We start from the raw sequence: 17,716 nt of genomic DNA, 5'->3' as shown, positions 1-17,716 counted from the left end.
GAACTGTTAGAGTGCGTTTAGCTTTTTGATAGCATATTTGAATGCATTTAACTATCCATCTGGCTATTCCTGATTTTGAGATGGGATTACCTTTATGTTGTGGTGAAAAAGCAACAAACAGTTGCTTTGTTTTCCTAAATGATTTAGTCCTTTCAACATAATATAGCAGAGCTCTCCTTACATCCAGTGTGTGTAGGGCTCTTTCAGCTACTGACTGTGGGTTTTGAAAGAAAACTGGCAATTCTATTGATTGATTGATATGGAAAGTGGATATGACTTTTGGCATAAACTTAGGTTTGGTTCGAAGTACTACCTTATTTGCATGAAGGGATCTTGAATAGTTAGTGCCTGTAGCTCACTCACTCGCCTGAGGGAGGTAATGGCAATTAAGAATGCCACCTTCCATGTTAGAAATTGCAATTCACATGAATTGAGTGGCTCGATAAGAGGTCCCATAAGTCTGGTAAGTATTACATTTAAGTTCCAGACTGGTGAAGGTGGGTGCTTTGGAGGGATTATCTTTTTAAGACCTTCCATAAAAGCCTTGATTGGTGGTACCTTAAACAGGGAAAGGTGCTGTCTGTTCTGGAGATATGCTGCTATAGCAGCAAGATGTAGCCTTATAGAAGAGTATGCCAGATTGCATCTTTGAAGATGCAAGAGGTAACAGATAATGTTTTGGATAGAAGCATCTAATGGATTGATTTGGTTATTGTTGCAATAAATCACAAATCTTTACCATTTAGCTGCATAGCATGCTCTAGTAGTTGGCCGTCTTGCCTCCTTGATGATGTTCATGCCATCAGGAGGTAAGTTAAGGTATCCGAACTCCAAGACTTCAGGAGCCAGATCACTAGGTTCATCTGAATGGGATCTGGATGCCTGATTTCTCCATGGTTCTGAGTTAAAAGATGGGGCGAGAGGCGCAGCCTTCGGTGGGGAACTTTTGAAAGTTCCAGGAACGTTGTGTACCATGGCTGTCTTGCCCATGTGGGAGCAACCAGGATCATTGTGAGTGACTGCTGACATAGTTTGCGTGCCACCAGCGGAATCAGTGGAGCTGGTGGAAAAGCGTAAGCAAATCTGCCTGACCAGTACATCCATATCGCATTGCCTTGTGACAACGGATGTGGGAACCTGGCGGCAAAGTACTGGCATTTTGAGTTTTCGTTTGTGGCAAACAGATCTATCACTGGATGCCCCCATTTTTGGAAGAATGGTTGGAGAACTTGTGGATGAATCTCCCATTCATGTGGCTGTTGGCTGTGTCTGCTGAACAGATCCGCTATTTGATTGACTTTCCTTGGCAGGTGTTCTGCTAGGAGAAAAATGTTTCTTGGAATTGTCCACCTCCATATGCTCTGTGCTAAGTGGGAAAGCTGTGGAGGGTGTGTCCCTCCTTGTTTCTGGATGTAGGGCATGGCTGTCATGTTGTCCGTCCGGATCAACACAGCCTTGTTGTACAAGTATTTCTGGAATGCTTTTAGTGCCAGAAATATTGCTAGCAACTCTAATTGGTTGATATGCAGTATATTTTGTTTGATTGTCCAGAGCCCTTGGACTGTGTATTGAAGTAAGTGGGCTCCCCAACCTGTCAGTGATGCGTCCGCTGTTAGTACTACTTGTGGAACCGGCTCTTGGAACAGTCGCCCCTTGGAAAGGTTTTGTGAGTATCACCACTGCAGAGAGTTGTGAGCGCGACTGTCTACCAGGTCTACCTAGGTCCTATAGTTGTCCTTGAGCTTAGTTCCACTGCTGTGCTAGGCATTCTTGCAGTGGACGCATTTGAAGTCAGGCATGAGGGACAATGAATATGCAGGAGGCCATCAGGCCTATGAGCTGCAAGAACACTCGAGCTGGCAAAGAGTGTTGTGGCTGAGATTTTTGAATGAGAGTCTGCATGTTGGCTATCCTGGCTGGATTTGGATATGCCTTTGCTACTGAGGTATCTATTGCAGCCCCCAGATATTGCTGTATATGGGAGGGCTGTAGACGTGATTTTGGGTAATTTGTGGAAAAACCCAGGCTGTGTAGAAGCTGGAGTGTCTGAGATGCATGGCTTGCACACTGCGCGTACGAGTTGGCTTTTATGAGCCAATCGTCCAGGTATGGAAACACGTGAATGTGTTGCCTTCAGAGGTGTGCTGCTACTACTGCTAAGCACTTTGTGAAAACTCTTGGTGCTGTAGTTACTCCAAAGGGGAGAACTTTGAACTGATAATGTTGACCTTCTATTGTGAACCCGAGGTATTTCCTGTGAGCTGGATGTATAGGTATGTGAAAATATGCATCTTTGAGGTCTAATGTAGCAAGGAAGTTGCCTTGCTGGAGTAATGGAAGTACTTGTTGTAGAGTAATCATATGGAAGTGCTCTGAGAGTATGTATTGCTTTAGAGGTCTGAGGTCAAATATTGGTCTGAGGACCCGTCCTTTTTGGGAATAAGGAAGTATAGTCAGTACACTCCTGTCTCTTGGTGTTGAAAAGGAACTGGCTCTATGGCTCCCTTTTCTAGCATAGATGTTACCTCTTGTTGTAACAGCGTGATGTGTTCTTTGGACATAGGATGGTGTTTGGGTGGTATGTTGGGTGGAGTAGAAGTGAGTTCCAGGCAATAACCATACTGGATAATTTGCTCACCCGCCTGTCTGTGGTAATTGCGTTCCAGACTGGTAGGAATTGTTTGACTCTGCCTCCGACTGGTGTTAGATGGTCTGGAGGGAGTATGATGAAGTCATTGTTTGACGGCAGTGGAGGCTCTGGTGTTATTGCCGCCACGTCCTCTGCCTTTGTTATTGTTGCCCCTATAACCTCCTCTGTTGGAGCCTTTATTAAAGGAACTTGGGGTGTTGCTTTTGTATGTAGAGGAAGTCTGTCATGTGTTGCCTCGTGCGGTACCTCTGTAAGAGGAGCGACGAAAGGAACCTCTATGTAGTTGAAACTGTAGTGCGCCCATGAATTTTGCAGTTTCGGTATCTTTTTTCATTTTGTCTAAAATGGTATCTACTGCGGGGTCAAACAGGAAGTCTTGGTTAACTGGTTAGTTGAGGATGGTGGATTGCACCTCGTTCTTAAAACCAGAGATGCGTAGCCATGTGTTTCTGCGTAGTAATACACTAGTATTAATGGACCTGGCTGAAGTGTCAGCAGTGTCAAGCGCACATTTAATGGAAGCATTGGTTATAAATTTGCCTTCCTGTAAGAGGTCGTTAGCCTGATCTTTGAAAGGTTCTGGCAGGTGTTGCAGTAAACCTTCAAGCTGGTCGTAGTGAGCTCTATCGTAGCGCGCTAGTAGAGCCTGTGTGTTTGCAATCCTCCATGAATTAGCAGCCCGTGAGGCAACTCTTTTGCCTGAGGCTTCCAATATTTTAGACTCCTTCTCAGGAGGGGGAGCATCTCCTGTTGTTTACGAGTTAGCTCTTTTGCAAGCGTTTGCTACTACCAGTGAGTCTAAAGGCAACTGGCATTTAATGTAAGTAGGGTCTGTAGGGGCCGCCTTATATTTCTTCTCAATCCTGGGATTGAGTACCTGTGCTCTAGCTGGATCTTTGAATATGTCTGGCGAGTGTTTTAGTACCCCTTTCAGCATAGGAAGTGTCCTGAAATTTTTCACAGAGGTAGGAAAAGTGTCAAATAGAACATCTTCTTCTATTGGGTCAGTGTGCATGTCGACCTTGTGGTATTTTGCTGCCCTATCTAGCAGTTGGTTAAAAACAATGGTGTCGTCTGTAGGCGACGGCTTTGTAGGGTATGGGGAGGTGTCAGGGATGGGTTGTGTGCTATATGGATCATTCTGATCCTCCCATGTGTCATCCTGTGCATGTGGATACTCTGGTTCATTAAATTCATCCTGAGGATCTTCCCCCATGTTATCCTCATCATTATAATCTGAATGTGTAGGAGAGTAGGGCACAAAAGGCATATTCGGATAGAATGGAGGAGGAGCAAAAGGCCTAGAGGGAGATGTCCCAAAGTCCTTTTTCTTCGAAGGAGCAGGGGAAGGAGTGTCCGTGTCCAATGGTCTCTTTTTCTGGTAATAAAGTGTAACCTTGCCAGTTTCAGGATTGATATACAGTTTAGATTGTTCCTCTGATTCTGGATCAGTATGGAAGAGTTCTTCCTCAACTGTCCGTGGCTTTGGCGCCGATGTTTTTGGCTTACTGACTTGTTTGTGACCTTTTGGCTCAAGGGCCTTTAGTTGTGGAGTTTTTTTCGGCTCTACTGTTGCTTTGGGGTCGGTAACCTTTTTTGGTTTGACGTCCTTTGTTGGTTTAGCAGTCTTTTTCGGTTCGGCGACTTTGTTTGGGTCGACGACCTGTTTCGGATCGACCGGAGCTTTTGGTTCGATACGTTTTTTTATGCTCGACTGCTTTTTTAGGCTCAATGTTTTGGTCGAGTCGATGACTTTTTTCGGTTCGACCAGCTTTGTGTTGTGATCCTGCTTTTGTTGATCCACACTCTTTTAAGGATCGACAGCCATTTTTGGGTTAAGTGTTCTTTTTGGATCGACGACCCGTTTTGGTTCGAGGCTCTTCTTGGGCTCGATAGCTTTTGACTCGATAACCTTTTTAGGTTGGGCGACCTTCTTTGGTTCGACCACCTTCTTCGGCTCGACGACCTTTGGCTCGACGAGCTTCTTCGGTTCGACGACCTTTGGTTCGACTGCCTCCTTCGGTTCGACAACCCTCTTGGGTTCGACAATCTTCTTGGGGAGAATGTTACTTGGTCCTGGGCTATCGGAAGGCTTTGTTTTGGGCTTCGGAGCCGAGCCAGAAGACGGGGCTTCTGAAGGAGCTTGTCGATCTTGGCTAAGGCCTTTAGGTGATGCTTCGACCGGAGCCTTCGGTTTTGGGATAAGCGGTGATGGGGGCTGTGTACTCACTGTTTGCCCCGGCAGGATCTGGTCATCGGAGTCCGACTGGTCCTCAACGGTGACGATTTCTACATCCGAGTCCGCCGCTTCTGGGAGGTCGTGTTCATCATCGAAGATGTTCTCCGGTTCCGGTGTCGGCCGCTGCATCTCTTGCCTAGCGGCCCGTCGAATCCAAATGGTCTTCTTTGAACGGAATTGGGCACACTCAGGGCAATTTTCTTCGTTGTGCTCCGGTGATGAGCACTTGTTGCATACTGTATGTTTGTCAGTATGCTGGAATTTGGAGTGGCATTGTGGGCACCTTTTGAACAGGCTCCTTTCCATCGACAGCAGGCCCACGACCGGATCAAGATGGAAAGTTCGGTCGAGTCAAGTAGTACCGTACAAGAACAATACCGTCGAAGTCGAAGGCCTTTTGGCCTTTTAAAGTAGTTTAGTTTCGGTTCAGAAGTTGGAGTAGAAGAATACCATCCGAACCCAATGGCGGAAAAAAACAATCTGAGGATGGAGAAGATGCCGATGCGCACTGTAGTCCAGGAGAGAAGTCACCTATCTTGTGATACTTCGAAGACTCTTCGAGGACAACAAGGTGCAATCATCCTGACCCAACACTAGGCGGCAATCTATGCACAAGATATGAATTCAGCAGCCCACATGCCTCGAACTTAAAGCTAGTTAAGACTTATTGGGTAGCTGCTCCTTCCCTTTTACTTGTAATTTACCATCCCTTGCTTAGGGTGTTCAGAAGCAGCTCTCTTGTCTGACTGGAGCAAGCGAAAAACAGCACCAACTGTTTTCTGCTGATCCTGCTAGAGGCTCAGCCACACCCTCAAACCTAAACTGTCCTACTACCAAGTTGTACTTGTAGGATGAGCAAATAGATAAAAACATTTAGATTATGATTGACTCCAGAAAGAGCGTTTTTCTTATTTGCCCGTTTGCCCTAAATGCTTTGACACAAACAGAGGTCCTGTGAATCTGTAAGACGAGCCTAGGGAACGTTTACGTACATACATACTTTTTACAGTGTTGGATAAGACATGCATTACTGCTATATAAGGCATTCCTCACCCCTTTTGAAACGTCGCTTCAGGCAACAATCTTCAATGACAAATGACAAACTCCCACATACATTATTCCACACAGAGACCCCTTCACCATTCATGCATTAAAAAGAAATCTGCTTGTATTATGGACATTAAGGCAGCTGAATAGGAGGTCAGTTCATGGAGTTCCCATGCAAGTGATGTCCGCTTTACTAAAGCGTGGCTACTGGGATTTCTGATGCACCAAAAACAGGAATGTGAATTGGGCTCTAGTGATCACACTCCTGTGATCTGTTGCTGCAGAGTACCCCGAACTGGTGAGAAGTGGACAAGCCAGGTGCTGTGCACAACATAATATAGCATTGCCAAGCTAGAGAGGAGGAGGAACCTTTTGGGAGATATCGGATAGATTGGTCAAAGGCCCAAAGAAAAGTCTATGGAAAGTATTGCAGACAGCATTTCTGAAGTAAATTGAGGCCAGTGAAGGGCATGGGTATGGAAACATGCTGCACCCCTTTCAAATATTGCATCTCACCCATTGATTTAAATAACATGGGCACACCTGGTAACTGTAAAATTATTAAATGGCCTAAAGATAACCCATAACTATAACCAAAGCAAAGCCTTGCATGGTAAGAGAAAGAACAAACTTCAATAAAATGTCAGGTAGCTTGGCTTGGAGGGGGTCGATTTGGCATTTGCGGCAAAAATACACAAATTTTGTCCCAGGAATTGTATATACAGTTTTTGTTGAGGGACTCCTGGCTGCCAAGATGACGTCAACCACCTCAGGTGGAAGGTCAAAGGGGGTTCAGCTGTTGCCACTCAATCTCCATGCATGAAGAAGGAGATTGTGAATGTCTACACCAAGACCTCCCGGATGGGCAGCCAGGTCGGAGGACATATGCTCAAGACCATGAGTTCTTGATACCCTTCTCTCAGCGCCCGATCTGGAGCCACTAGGATTACTTGGGTCTGGTCTGTCCCTATCTTCTTGAGAACAATGGGCAGGAGAGGTATCGGTTGAAAGGCATATAGGAGTCCACAGTTCCACTCGAGTCAGAATATGTCTCCCAGGAAGAGACATGCTTTCAAAGCTCCACTATGCAGAGTGCAAAGATTTAGCCATGTTCTCCCCTTTCACGAAAGAGACCTTGTGACACCTCTGGGTGTAGCTGCCATTCGTTATCCACCAGCTGTCGATGGCTGAGCTTGTCTTCTCTGGAAGCCAATGAACCTGTTAGGTGGTTCACCACTAGGAAAATTCCTTGGTTGGTCCAGCCATTTCCAGGGGCAAAAGGCCTCTTAGCACCTGGTTCGTATCCTTGCTTTGTTTGTTGAAGAACCATATGGCAATGGCCATGAGCACCTGTACCATTCTCCACTTGATTGACAGGAGGAAGGCTTTCAGCACCAAGCAGTTGGCCCTAAGCTTCAGATGGTCAACGTGGAGCCAGGACTCAGCCGGAGACAGAGGCCTCCGATCTCCACCTCTCTCAGATGGCCGCCCAAACCCAGAAGTGATTCCTCGATCACCACTGTCTGCTCTGGGTAGGGCAAGGATAGCAGTCTGCAGCAAATCCAATCACGGCCACCACTGCAGATCTTCTGCAGTCTCCTCTGAAATGTGAACGTGGTGGGAGAGGTACCCTTGATATTGGGCCAAAAGAGACTTCATATCACACTGCAAAACCTGCATGTGCTTGAACAGAAGGATGCATAAGGCCACAGGTTCCAGCAGTCTCAGATTCGACCTCACTGAAATCCAAGACTGAGGATGAAAGATCAGGATCTAAGCCTGAATTTCCTGGGATCTCTTCCCAGGGAAACAGGAGAAACTGAATGGTGTCCAGAATGGCACTGATGAAAGGGAGCTTCTGAGAAGGAGTCAGGTGTGACTTCACCTTCAACGCGCTGAACACCAAAGATGACAGGAGGTTCACCGTAATTTGGAGGTAGTTGACAACTGTCGGTCAAGGGGCAAGCCAGTCTTCAACAGTCGGTCATCGAGGCAGGCGACGACAGGCATCTCTGGCCTACGAAGTTGTGCTGCCACCACTGCCATCACTTTTGTGAACACACAAGAGGCAATGGTGAGACAAAAGGGGAGCATAGACGAAGAAAAATGCTCCTCTCCCACCACAAATCGCAGGTAACTCAGATGGACGGACAGAAGGTATATGGAAATAGGTTTCCTGCTGGTCCAATACTGCCATCCAGTTTCTAGGGTCGAGGGCGGACAAGATCAGAACCAGGATGAGCATCTTGAAGTGCAGCAATAAACAACTGCGTCTTATTGGTAGCCGTGTCCCTGCAAGGGCATGTAAAGAGGTTTGGCAAGTGAGGTCACGGGGTGGATATGCCTTGTGGTGTCCTGACCTTAGTTGTGGGGGCACTGGGCACCACAGCTTCTACTGCAAAATTGCTGCGTTTCCTGTGGGGGTTGGGCAGGACGGAGGCAAGGGACGCCTCAGCCAAAGCTGCAAAAGGAGCAATTTAACTGTTGCAATTGGCAAGTTGGGGCAGGGAGGCCTAGAGGGCAAGCGGTAGCCCTGGTCTCCTTAAAACCTGCTTTGCTGCGGAACACAAACAGGTGATTGCCATTTAAGGTCATGTCCATGAGAGACTACTGGATATCATTGAAGAATCCAGTCGATTATCGCCACGCATGGCAGCGAATGAGAACGGTGGTGCATATGTGCTGCCCCCATTGAATCGGTGGTGTCCAAGCCACAACGAATCATGAACTTAACAGCATCAAAACCATCTTGAATTGCCTGACAGAGCACTGAGCTAAGGTTTTCAGGCACACCAGGGACGACTTGCACATCTGAATATCAAATGGTGTGTGAGTTGGTGTTAACAGATCGGAGGGCCAAGCTGGTAGAAGAAAAGACACATTTGCTGAATGTTACCACTTGCTTAGATTCCTAATCCAGTAAGTGGTGGAAAATTAGTTAGAAATAGAGTGGCTGGAGGAAACCTGCATCACTAGGCTTTCTGATAAGAGGTGCTGTGACAGAAAAGCTGGGTCGCCAGGAGCAGGGCGATGGTGCCTGGTAATTTGTCTATTGAATAAGGGGGCGAAGGCAAGGTTTGTCCCAAGCCCTCAATAATGTATCTGTTTGTGCCATGTTTGGAGGACTACTGTCAATACATTGGTTTTAAACTCCAAGATAAGGAGTTGGATATCAAAAGTTATTAGGTCACCCTACATATAAACATTGTGTTGGAAGCATATTCCTTTGTGGCTGGTCCTGGGGGAGGAAATAAAACATGTCCCCAGGGCGGTATTGAGGCCACTAGCCTCCTGTAAGACCTTGTACCAATTATCTTGGTAGGGCAGAGCGAACTCATCAACTAGGTCGCAATCATTATCTGAATCAGCCCCAGAAAGGGAATGCAGAGTGTTGTTTAGCCTGTGATAATTCAAGAAGGGGTACCGATGCTAAGGGCAGATTCGGATGAGACATTTGTCAGCATCTGCATCGACGTGCTCAGTTCGAGTTGGAACAAGAGCCAGAGGCAAGATGAGTTTATGGTTTAAGTTTTTTTATTGTAGTTTCAATCATAGTAGATAACAATGTCTAAATAGCCTGTTGCAGGGTACATTGCATACATTCATAGTCCCACAACTTTGCCACCCACCCACCCTGGGACCCAGACACTTTAGAGATAAATACGTAAGGTGTTATTGTCTCCCGCAGGTTGTGCTCTCCTTGGGAACCCTTTAAGTGGTGTATTCGGTGGCCTCCGATAGACGTAAGAGGTGTAAGTATTTGGGACATGTGAGTTTGTGAAATTCAGAGAGATTCAAAAATAGCTTCCAAAGCTTGGGAAATGCTGAGCTTTGTTAATTTGTGTGATGGGGATTCACTCCATTCCCGTTATGTACCACGTTCTGTGCAGCCACCCCTGGTGTGTGGGAATAAGGCCTGTACCCCAGTGTGATAATATATTCTGCAGGGATGCTATTAGTGCAAGTCCAATCTGTCTGCCTCTGCAGGATTTTAATGGAAAGGTAAGAGCATTAAGGAGGCCCAAGAGGATGTAGGCCGGGAATCTAGGAAGTTCTGTTTCAAAATGTGCATCAATATCGTTAAGAACCTGTGTCCAGTATGATGGTAAGTTCGGACAATCCCATAGTATGTGTGATAAAGTACCGGGGAACCCACATTGGCGCCAACACTCCGGGGATCTAGACGGTGCATATTTATGTATTCTAGTGGGGGTAAGGTACCAGTACGTTGCAACCTTTGTCGCTGCTTCGATTCCCCGAAACATTAAAGGCCTTGTTTAGTGCCTGGTAGTGGATGTTCTCCCAGTCTTTCGGGGGCCTGATGAGCCTGCAAAGTTGTGCAATAAGGCGCAAGTTTGTCGAGCTTGAGAGCAGCCAGCGCTCAAATGGATTAAGGTGTTGTTGCGCTCCTGGGAGGAAAAAAGGTTGCATTACCCAGTGATGGATCTGGGTGTAATGCCAGCATTTGCTTTCAGGAAGTCCATCCTCTGCACGGAGAGTTTCAAACGGGATGGAGTCCTCTGAGTTGAATAGGTGTCCGACGGATCTACATCTAGGTTGGTTCCAGCAATGGAACGCCGGATTTCTCATAGCCGGAGTGAAGTCTGGGTTCCCTACTGTGGGAGTCAATGGGGAGGGAAAGTAGATGAGGTCCCTCCGGCTCGCCGGTTTGTCTCATGTAATTAGAGCTGGTTTTGATGATTGAGGAGAGGTAAAGGTTAGGGTGGGGACGAGCATTTATGGGGAGAAAAGGGATCCTCCAGAGAGGTTGTCTGGCTAAAACCGTATCCATGAAAAGCCAGTGTTTTTCAGATTCTGCGAATGACCACTCCACAAAAATTTAATTGGGTGGCCTGATAATATTAAGTTAGGTCTGGGAATCTGAGGCCAACTACAAGGGGGGTCAGTAGGTCAGGTCTCTGCAAAGACATGGTCTTTTGTCCGCCCAGACAAAGCTGCTCTTGGAGGGAACGCAATAAACCAGGTGGAGGCTCGGCTGGCAGGACCTGAAAGAGGTACAGGATCCGGGGCAGGATCGTCATTTCTATTGCTGCTATCCTTCCAAACCAGGAGAAAGAGTGCTGCCGCCAGCGGCTGAGGTCGGAACACACCTGTCGGAGCAGGGCGCGATAATTGAGAGCTACTGTCATGTAGATTGTAGGAGCGATTTGAAATCCTAGGTAAAAGTTAGGATGGGGCCCAGTGGAGAGGAAATGTTTGACAAAGGGTGTATGCAGCAGAGTCAGACTAAGGGTTTGCGATTTGTGGACATTCATTTTGAATCCGACTGCTTGGCCAAATACCGTTAATTCTTCGAGTACACCGGTAGGGAGGCGGATCATGTCTCCAGAGTCGTCTGCATAGAGACTGATTGTTTGATGGTCACCTCCAAATTTAATCCCTGTGATCGCCAGATTGGTCCAAACTCTGTACCCCATGGGCTCCATATACAAAGTGAAGAGTAGTGGTGACAGGGAACATCCCAGCCTGGTGCCCCAGGCTATTGTGAATGAGGTGGATGTTGACCCGGATGTACTAAATATCCATCCTCGGAATCGGTCTCCTAGGCCGAAGTGTTTCAAAGAGGCCTCAAAATAGGGCCAGTGCACTCTGTCTAACGCCTTCTCGGCATCGACTGCCAATATCATCCATTCTTGATTGTGTATTTGTGCCTTGTCTACAAGGTGAAGGACCCTGCGTTTGCCGTCACTACATTGCTTTTGCGTGATGAAGCCTGCCTGGTCCGGGTCGTTGAGGTCCGGGAAAAGGAGTTTCAGGCAGGCGGCTAGGATTCCTGTGAAGATTTTAAGGTCCACATTTAGGGGGGAGATCAGCGTATACGAGGAGCATTGTACTTTGTCTTTCCCTGACTTGGGGATCACTGCAATAGATGCCATCTTCATAGATGGGGGAAGGGCTGAGTTGTTCCCTAGAGCGTTGAATAGTCAGGTGATAAGAAGCGCTTGGATCTGGCAGAAAGTATTGTAGAAGAAGCCTGGGAAGCCATCTGGACCAGGGGATTTGGATGGTTTTTGGCGGGCTATACAGGATAGGACTTCCTCGATCTGGATAAGGCGGTCTGTTCAGGAGTCAGGGTGGGTGGGTGTGCTTTGCGGAGATATGCCGTTATGTTCTCTGATGGGAGATTCTGAGCTGTATATAGTTCGTGGTAACAGTCCTGAAAGGCCTTTGCTATACGAGGGTCTTCTTTCTTTACCTGGCCCATTAGGTCCATCATCTCCCTGAATCAGCGCTTATGCCGTTGGGTCCTCAATCTGTTGGCTAGAAGACATCAGATTCTGTCCCCACCAATATAATATCGGTTTTTGAGACGGAGCGCTGCATATTCTGACATGTCATTGTCTAAGCCAGCTAGTTGGGTTCTGGCAGCTTCTAGCTGTCTCCAGTTCCTAGGGGCTTCGGTCCGTTTGTGGATGTGTTCGAGTTCACCAACTTGAAGGGAGAGACTCTCCCTTTTGTGTCTTCGTATTTTATTTTCGGCTGCCAATATAGCTATCAGCTCTCCCCTAATCACCACCTTCAAGGCATCCCACAAGGTGGTGACAGCAATATCTGGTTTGTCGTCAAAGGCCAGATAGTTCTCAATCCTTGTAGGCTTGGTTTATATTATCAGGGCGTTGCAGGAGACTTTCCTGTAGGTGCCAGTTTCTAGTGTATGGGCTATGAAGTGGCGCTGCGGCCAGGGCGACTGACGTTGGAATCTGGGGATCACGGTTCGATCCCCAGCGCCGGCAGCAGATTAGCCCAGCACCATGTGACTCTGGGCAATAGCTTGCTTAATCTTCCAGACGGCCCCCAGCGCCTAGAGACCCTTACGGGTGATTGTGCGCCTTACAAATGTGGATTATTATTATTATTATTATTACCACTGCAACGTGGTCTGAAAGGGATCAGGGTTCAATAGTCACTCCTTGTACATGAAACGCAAGTTCAGGTGAGTGCAGGAAGTAATCTAACCTAGCACTGGCTTTATGTGCGTATGAATAGTACGTGTAGTTTCGGGTTTGTGCGTGGGAGTCATTCCAAACGTTAGATAAACCTGTGTCTGTCAGCTATTTTACGCCCCCTTTGGCTAAGGTGCCTGTCTGGCTGTGTCAGTGAGCTGATCTTTCCAGCTCATTATCGAAGACGAGATTTAAATCTCCTACCACCAGAATTGAGCAGGACTGGGACCCCAGGATTTCTTCCACGGCTTTCCGGAGGAAGGGATCTTGACCCACTTAAGGCGAATATATGGTAGCTATTGTAAAGGCGCTAGAACCTGAATGAACTTAGTAGGCTAACATTCTGCCCTTTATTTAAGCTTTTTTGGCTAGAAGCTTACCCTTGAAATGTTGGGAGACCAAAATAGGCACTCCTGCAGTTTTGTTCGGGAAGGATGAGAAGTACTGGAGTCGGAATCTGTTAGAGCGGAGTCTGTGTTCATCCTTAGGGAGGGGGTGCGTTTTTTGTAATAGGAATATATGTGTCCTGACTGCTCCAGATATAATAAGATGGAGTGTGTCTTTTCAGAGAGTGGTTAAGGCATTTAACATTTAGGGTGAGGACCATCAATGGGTCTGCCATTGTAGTGGGGGTTTAATCTCTACTAGGGTCTCTTTTAGTTGTCAGGGCAGGTGTGGGCAGTATAAGCTGTGAATTTCATGATCAGGGTTGACACTGTCAAGGGCTTCTGTAGGTGGGTCCCGGGTCCAACTTAAAGAAACAACAATTCGCCTACAGTTGTGGGAGGTAACAACAACATACATAAACTAATAACAAGAGTTTTATCATTGTCCATATCTTGGAGGCCCATGGTATATTCTGGAAACCGGGGTCGTGGGTGCGTCCCTCCCCCCTCACCCGTCAGGCACACCCTCATCAGAGGAGAGAGTGATATGAAAAGACAGAGGTGGAAGAAAGGAGCATCACATTAGGAAAAGCATGCTAGTCGCCGAAGAAGCGCCCAGCAGTGCCTCAGGGTGGCACTGGTCTTGAGGATCTCCCGGACAGACAGATAATCTAGGACGCCCTGTTTTTCCCTGACTAATGTCTGAGGGTCCGGGTGGTGTGCTGCAGATGAAGGTTTTGTGGTACTCTTTGTATTACAGTCCTGCGTCTCGCCTTGCATGGGGTCCGGTAGATTGTCCTCCAGGTATAAAATCTGACGAACCTCGTCTAATGATCATGTTTGGTGCAATTTTCCTTTATGGCGAAAGATTAGACAGAAGGGATGGCCACATGAGTATTGTACTCCAGTTGCATGAATATACATAGTAATTAGGCAGAAGGCTTTGTGCTTCAGGAGGGTCCTGGCTGCTAGGTCTCGATATAGAAGTGGGTGGCAGCCCTGATACTGTAGTGGGTGTTTGTCTCCCACTCACTGGAGGATGCGCTCCTTCAGAGGAAAGTTATGCACACATGTAAGGATTTCCGGTGGTGGGGCGTAGGAGGATCGCTTCAGATCTACCCTAGGTGTTCCATCTAGTTCAATGTCCATTTCTGAGGAGACTTCCAGGATAGATTTGAAGAGTTTCTTTACAAAGGAAGCTATATCGGATCCCTCTGTCCCGAATGGGACCCCTCGTATTCAGATATGCAGATATTGTTCTGGCGTGATCGGTTCTCCAGATCCTCGGTGTGCGCTTGGAGGTCCAGTTGTTGGTCTCTGATACAGAGTATCTCTTGCTGTAGTTGTTCTATTTCCTCTTCTTTGCTTGTCTAGTGATCTTCCAGCAAGGAGATTCTGTTCCCGAGTCCATCTATGTCCTGCGGATGTCTTTCAGCTCTTGTGTGATATCTGTCCTGAAGGACTGGAGGTCTTCACATAGGGAGGCAAACAGGGACTCCTGGTAAGGGAGTGTAATTGGTTCCTCCAGGAATCTAGTATCCGGGGGTTCGTCTGCAGGCTCCGTCGACTTTGCGGTGCTCCCCTGGCCCAATGTGGTCTTTAGAAGCAGGTCTTTGAGATTACGGTCTTTCTTTCCTTTCCCAGACCCCATGATTGGGGAAGTCCTGTAGGCGCTCAGGGTGTAAGTTGTCGAGAAGTCAAGAGGACCCTTTACAAGTAGGTCTGCTAGTCCAGTGAGTTCGGGGTGGGCATCTGTTTGGTTCTTGTTTAGATCAATTCTAGATCTGACCGGATCTCTGGGCTGCTCCTCTCTAGTTTGTTATTGGGTGGATCTTTGGTAGGCTTCACAGTAGGAACCGGGTGCGTTTTTGTCAGGGGGAGGTGCTCTTACTAAGATTTAATGCACTCTTTGCTGAGTCTTCTGCGATTGAGATTAGCTTTTCCGGGGGGTGGGAGCCTTTGTATGCGATTAAGTGCTCCAGTAATGACAGACCAGAGGCTTCTCCACAGACTTCCGGAATGTTCTCAGCAGTGGGCAGGCGGGCCCATGTTGTTATATTTTGGACCACTACTATCAGCCTGGCGTAGATCTTGCCCTTCTCCCCCAGGATCCCGGGTGCTAAGTCTCTCATGTCGGTTCCAGTGAACGCTCTGAGCACCAAGGGAGTGGCGACCTGAGGCCTATGCGGGCTGGGCTGAGATCCGGCCCATGTCGCCCACTTCAGCCACTGCACCCAACTGACCCGCACAGACTGTGGAACCCAGTAGGGATGAGATGGGAGCAGGGAAGGGAGCCAGAATGGAAAGGAAAGGCCTGGCGTAGGTGGAGCTGGGGTAGGGTCTTGGTGCCAACTGGAAGACAAAGAAGACTTAATCAGGGAATGACCACACCTCCCACTTCCAATGCAGACACCTAAACACATACAGAAAGCCTGTTAACCCACTGACTCACCAGCGTTGTTCAGATCGCCGTACACAGGGTCTCATAAACGCTCCAGAGTTCAGGAAACCAAAGTATAGCGCTCCTGCGCGTACTGTACCAACCCAAGGTGTAGCGCTCCTGCGCATTTGTGCATAAACCCAAAGAGAAGCGTTCCTGCGTGGTACTACGCAAAACGTGGAGGGCTCAAAATAAGTAGTGTCTCTATCAGGACTAATGGAGAACAAGAAAAAGCGCTCCTGCGTTGCCAGGCCAAAGGAAAACACAAACAGCGCTCCAGCACGGAGAAAGTCAAAGAAATAAATAGCGCTCCAGCGCGATGAAAGTCAAAGAAACAAATAGCTCTCAAGCGCGGCAAAGGGCAGAAAACAGACAGCGCTCCAGCGCGGCGAAAGTTAAGAAAACCAATAGCGCTTCAGCGCGGTGAACGGCCCAGATACAAACAAAGTCTAGCGCTCCTGCGCGTTGGGGACTTCTGGAAATGACTCTGGGCTCAGCAAGGATCCGGGGATTCAACAAGAATCCGAAGCGCTGTCCCGGCAGGAAAACGCTGCGTTTATGCGTTTAACCCCCGGAAGTGCTTCGGCGCGTCAGTGCAGCAAAAGACTGGACCGGGACTCTACTTCCGCCGGAAGTGAGTATCCCGATCCCGTGTATGTGTTTAGTGGCCCAGGGGAACGGCAAATGCCTCAACACAACAGCACAGCTTCAGGCCTGTACTTGGCGGGTGGCTGTGTCCTCCTCTCTCCTGAGGTCTTGTGCGCTGGTGTCCTGTCCCAGTTCCGGCCTAGGAGACGCTCACCTGGCTGCGACTCAAGGAGCTGACCACCAGCGTGCATTCCGTGCTTCTCCCAGTGTAAGCCCGGACCTCTTAGAACGCTCTCACCGTGTCTCCGTGGGCCGGCTCTAGCTTTTGCAGCCAGGTCCGCAGGGCCTCGTCCTCCTCTGTCTCCATCTGTGAGTTCTGCCCCTCAGGGGCGCAGCACTGTACCGCAGGTCACAGCCGGAGAGTCTGTCTTTGTGCTGCATCCCCCTTCAGCGTGAGGGAAGGTGGTACAGGCCTGTAGGCTGGGGCAGTTCCTCTGCTTGCCACGCACTGGAGGCTGGGCCTGTCGGGATGTAGGCCACTGCGCCCACAACTCTGCTCAGTCTTCCTCATGTGCAGGGATCACACCCTCAAGCCTCTTCAAGGTCTGGAGCAGTGCTCAGCAGCCCAGTAAGGCAGTATCTCATCTCTGCAGATTCCACCTCTCAGTAGCATTGCTTAAGTGGGCGAGCCCTAAGGCGGGGAGCGGAGAGACTCAGGTTCACGTCTCATCCGACTGCCATCTTGGCCACACTCCCAGGCAAGATGAGTTTAAAGGATGTATGACGTTACAACGCATACTTTAACAACGCACACCATTACAACGAAATTTTTACGACGCAGGATCCTTTACAACGAATGCATTTACAACGCATGACATTACATAGCAGATGCTATTACAACGCATGCCATTACAACGCAAGTCTAGGTAAGTATATATTTTTTTTTATGTAAATAATAAATATTTACTTAATTTTATTTATTAAATTAATTTTTTATTAATATATTTGTAAATATATATATATACATATTTTTTAAATAGTGTAGGTGTTTTAAAATAATATTCTAACTCCAGGGGGAGTTACCTGTACCCCATAACCCAAACCTAGCCCTGAACCCTAAAAATACCCCTGTACCCCAAAACCCCAACCTAGCCCTGAACCCTAAGAATACCCCTGTACCCAAAAACCCCAACCTAGCCCTGAACCCTAAAAATACCCCTGTACCCAAAAACCCCAACCTAGCCCTGAACCCTAAAAATACCCCAGTACCCCAAAACCCAAACCTAGCCCTGAACCCTAAAAATACCCCAGTACCCCAAAACCCAAACCTAGCCCTGAACCCTAAAAATACCCCTGTACCCCAAACCTAGCCCTGAACCCTAAAAATACCCCTGTACCCCC

The 17,716-nt window shown here is 47.9% G+C and overlaps 1 protein-coding gene across 1 annotated transcript in view; it reads right to left on the bottom strand.

Annotated features, from left to right (window-relative positions):
- LOC147665938 (nonsense-mediated mRNA decay factor SMG9-like) overlaps positions 1–17,716 on the bottom strand; it is a 120,762-nt gene that overhangs the window by 32,357 nt on the left and 70,689 nt on the right. The gene's annotated exons all lie outside the window — the stretch shown is intronic.

Source organism: Lissotriton vulgaris, unplaced genomic scaffold, assembly GCF_964263255.1.
Source record: "Lissotriton vulgaris unplaced genomic scaffold, aLisVul1.2 SCAFFOLD_3476, whole genome shotgun sequence".
NCBI lineage: Eukaryota > Metazoa > Chordata > Amphibia > Caudata > Salamandridae > Lissotriton > Lissotriton vulgaris.
The sequence above is the reverse complement of the archived record's forward strand: the minus strand, read 5'-3'. Positions and strand labels throughout refer to the sequence as shown.